At 36.9% G+C, this 5,000-nt stretch overlaps 1 protein-coding gene across 2 annotated transcripts in view; it reads right to left on the reverse strand.

The window, feature by feature from the left end:
* Positions 1–5,000, reverse strand: part of LOC143024632 (SET domain-containing protein SmydA-8-like) — a 61,719-nt gene that overhangs the window by 21,693 nt on the left and 35,026 nt on the right. The window lies entirely within an intron of this gene.

Here is a 5,000-nt window from a genome sequence, read left to right on the forward strand (position 1 = left end):
GTTGAATAATAAACAAACAGGTAAATAGTAAATAATGATAAATTGACATATAACTAATAATAAATGAAAATCAAACAGACAAATTATAACAAAACAAAAACAAATAATATAAAATAAATTATAATAATTACAGCATAAAATAAAAAAATAACAATAATAACAATATTATCATCACAACAATAAAAATAATGCTAATAATACATCCATATACCAAGGGTTTTTCCCCCTTACAAGGGAGGTAGCTAAAGTCAAGAGGCATAATTCCATCCCCCATCCACCCGACTCCCATTATCCACCCCTCCCTCTTGTTTTGGCTCCTCCCGGATGACGGGCCATAATAACAATAACAATAAAAATAATAATGAATATGCAGAAATACAAAATAGCAGCTGGGACAAAAAGATCAATTACCACTTGATACAGACGAAGCAAATAGTCACCCCTACCCCTACATCCCACACCTACCCCGGGGCTACCAATGAAGTGTAACATGGCTATACACACACACACACACACACACACACACACACACACACATATATATATATATATATGTTGACGACATTTTCACGATTTGGAATGACGATTGGGGCTTGTTTGATGAATTTCTTGCTAGAATTAACAACTTAGCAAATAGCATTGAATTTAAAGTGGAATAGGAATATAACAATAAATTACCCTTTTTAGACATTCTAGTGATTAGGAATTGTGACCAATTGTCCTTCTCAGTTTACCGGAAACCAACCCACACAGGTAGTTATCTACACTTTTTTAGCCACCATTCAGACAAAGTTAAATACAGTGTCGCTTCAGGTCTGTACTCAAGAGCCCTTAGACTATGTACTCCACAGTACCTTGAAGAAGAACTAGAGGAAGTAATCTCACAACTAAAGAAAATAGGATATCCAGACTGGTTCTTACTCAAAGCCCTTAGTAAAGCAAAAACCAGCCATTATAAAGATAACTCCAACACTCATAACATACACAATTGGGACAAAAAATGTATAAAATTACCATACCATGACTCTATCCACAAAGTTTCTAAACTACTTCCTCCTGAACAAATCAAATTCACATTTAATTATCCCAACAGCCTATTTTCTAAAGTAGTTAATGTCCATAGAAGAACCCAAGATAATAACAACCCAGGAGTTTATAAATTACCATGCAAGGATTGTGATCAAGTGTACTGGGGTCAAACCGGACGAAACCTCACCACCAGGATTAAAGAACACAAAAACTCGGTTAAATATGCATACGAGAACTCTGCAGTGTTTCTTCACTCATTCAACAAAGACCACCGCATAGACTGGGACAACGCAGATATAATTTTTAAATCAAATTGTAGCTTCAAGAGAAAAATAATAGAATCTTCTTTCATCAAAGATGTCTCGAATTTCAACATCTCAAAAGGTCATTGGATTCCGGACTGTATTACATCATTAGCAGTTAATAAAATATGTTCAAACATTATTGGTTCCAACAACGATCACCCTACCTAGGGTATATTCACCTGTGTCTTCCCATGTCCCCCTTCATGTACCTCATTACTATGTATATATTCTTGTACTATACCTTTGTAATCATTCTGCTGAAGAGGATCACAGAGAGTGGTCGAAATATACAGGAACAATCATCTCACTTTTTATCTTTTTCCACCGACAGTGGGTTCTAAGTTTAAATTTTACCAATGTGGTACGACATTAGTGCAATCTAATACACACACACACACACTCACACACACACACACACACACACACACACACACACACACACACACACACACACACACACACACTCACACACACACACACACACACACACACACACACACACACACACACACATATATATATACATATATATTGTATATATGTATAAATATATTATATATATATATACAGTATATGAATTGTATAGATGAGCAGGCCATCTCTTATGTATACCTCATTGAAAGTGAAGACTACTGAAGAAGGGTCTTGTACCCGAAACCGCGATCTAGCTATATTGACTAGGCTACCTACAGTGAAGTCATAAACATCCTTTCAAGGGAGAACAAGTCCATAGTTAGACATATGAAAAATAATCTTAAGAAAATAATGAGCATACAACTAGCCATCACTTTCCTTGAGATATACAGGAATATATATATATATATATATATATATTATATATATATATATATATATATATATACATACATATATATAAACATATATATCCAAATATATATATATATACATATATATATATATATATACATATATATATATATGTATATATATAAATATATATATATATATATATATATATATATTTATTGTCTTATCCTGATAAGAAAGAACATCCCTATACTGAAGAAGGGTCTTGAAGCCGAAATCGCGGTCTAGCTAATATGACTACATACAGCCAATTCATAAATTTCCTTCCTAAGGAACACAAATCCGTAATAAGGTATATGGAAAATAGCTTTAAGAAAACAATTAATGCACAACTAGCCATCACTTTTAATGATACATACACACACACACACACACACACACACACACACACACACACACACACACACACACACACACACACACACACACACACACACACACACACACACACACACACACACACACACACACACACACACACACACACACATATATATTTATATATATATATATATATATATATATATATATATATATATATATATATATTATTATATGAGCGTGTGAGGGCGTGATAGGGCTGACGAGAAAATCAGAGATCTAGATTTTTACAGGGAATGATTGGTGAACTGAATTGTAGGACCAATTTACCCAGAATTAGATTTTATCTCTTTCCCTAATGTCTGACGTACTTCGCTAGTAAATGGTACACCATCTCACGCTTCACCACAGTACTCGTCATTTCTAGGTTTTCGCTTTTGTTCTCTTTCTAAACTCTGGGAGACGATGATTTCCGGTGTCCACATCATAGGACCACCACATGTAGGTACTCGACGTTGGTCCTAACTGATAGATTTTTTTTCCAAGTTGGTGACCCCGACGACAGGGAGGGGTTAGGACAGAATTTTTTTTACTTTTTGTATGCTTGTACCCACAAAGTCATCGTTTTTACGATCATAATTTATTAATTGATCACTACGTCTTACATAATATTTCAATGTTTTTTTATTCTGTGGTCGACGAGGATTTGCCTATGGAAATCATATTACTTCGATTTCACGACGTAAAACCGAGGTCGGGTCCGACAGCTATGGATCACTTCTGCCTTTCCCGAATGTCTAAGGACATAAGACAATGGCAACGACCTCAGCCGCAGCCAAACACCTCCTGGCGTGAACTCCTCACCTCTTTGAGTTACCGTGTTGACGCACAACAGAGCTCGTTCTGTCTTCTCAAATCTTCTACTTATGCTACTCTGTTTTATAAATCTCAGGAAATGCCTTCAACGAGCTACCACGAGTCTTCGGCATGCGGCCCCAGCTTATGAGACTCTGTGAACTCCTAGGGGTGGGTGGGTACAGGGACTCCGAGGTCGAAAGCCTCTGACGTAGAAGGATACTATATATGATATCTGCTCACACAAGGTAATTCTTAATTCAACCGTGCGCTAGTGTCGTAATGGGAAGTGTGAAAAGCTCGTTTCTTCCTTTTTATGGGTTATAGTTCCGCACTTCTTTCCGACCCCCAGCTGTGACCGTCACTTGCCCAAGCAGACCAAGTGCATAAGGAAAAGATGATGACTTCGAGGTTGAATGCCAGACGTACTTTTATATTTTGGTCATCTGTGTGATTGTGCTCGTAGTACACACTGCAGTTGCTGGTGAAGTGTGCCAAGCTAATGCGCTTGTTACAGTTGTTGTGCTTGCTGTACTCCATGGTCCTGCGAATTAAGTCTTCTTGCTGAACTACATCTAACCTCCTATCCCCAACCCCACTTCCTGCGCTTGATTCACGCTGGCACGTGTCTGCAGCGCCAGCATATTTGTACGAAACATAGCGTTTGACTATATAGGCATATATATCTAAGCAATTGTGTGAATACATTTATTCATATAGATGTACATTATGTATGTATTCTTTGTGTGTGTGTATTTATCTAACTAGTATACAGGAGAGAAGCAACGCTTGTGAAGCACTGTCTCTTACTCTCCAATTATCGTATCCCAGCTTCAAATTCATGTTTGATTCCAACTTGGGTTATATCCTTATTCTCCAGTTATCATATATGTTTCAATTTCATGTATTGCTCCAGATTGGGCTATGTTGCTTTCTAAGCTATTTCAGGTATTTATGCATCTGCATGGAAAGTTGTATTTTTCACATCATTTAGTCTCTCCTCGTATGACTTATAGGATGGGAATCCGTTTGCTTGCTGCCCTTTATGCTCTCTCAGTCTTGTTCATATCCTTCACTCTGTGTGGAGACCACACCGCTGACGCACATTCCAATCTTGGGCAGATTAAGGTTTCAATGAGTTTTCTCTTTTATCATCTCTTCATCCATATAGTGGAAGGCCAGTGTATTTTGTAGTCTCTCCCACAGTCTTACTGATGTGTAATGCCAGGCGACAGGCTGTCTTAATCACCGCTCCCAGATCTTTCTCCTCTTTTGTTTTTATAATGAATTTGCCTGCCAAGGAATACATTAGTTTAAAGATGACTTTTTTGAGCTATTGTAATTTTCGATTACTTTACATTTTATGGGATTGAAATTCACTTTCCATTCTTGGCCCCATGCAAATATGATGTTTATATCTTTTCGCAACAACCGACAATCCTCGTTTTATACACTTCTAATGATCTTTGCATCATCTGTGAATATGTTGGCATTGCTTGTTGTACCTTTCATCATGTCATAAACAGGGATAAGAAACATCGAACCTAGTGGAACTTCGTTGGTCACTGCTTATTAGTTTCCATACACATGACTTTCCATATCTAAAGCCAAAACGACTGTTTGTCAAAATGTTCATCTCTTCAAGATATTTGACTATCAGTC

Source organism: Oratosquilla oratoria, chromosome 4 (genome assembly GCF_046742065.1).
Source record: "Oratosquilla oratoria isolate Oo_2021 chromosome 4, ASM4674206v1, whole genome shotgun sequence".
NCBI classification, from domain to species: Eukaryota; Metazoa; Arthropoda; class Malacostraca; order Stomatopoda; family Squillidae; genus Oratosquilla; species Oratosquilla oratoria.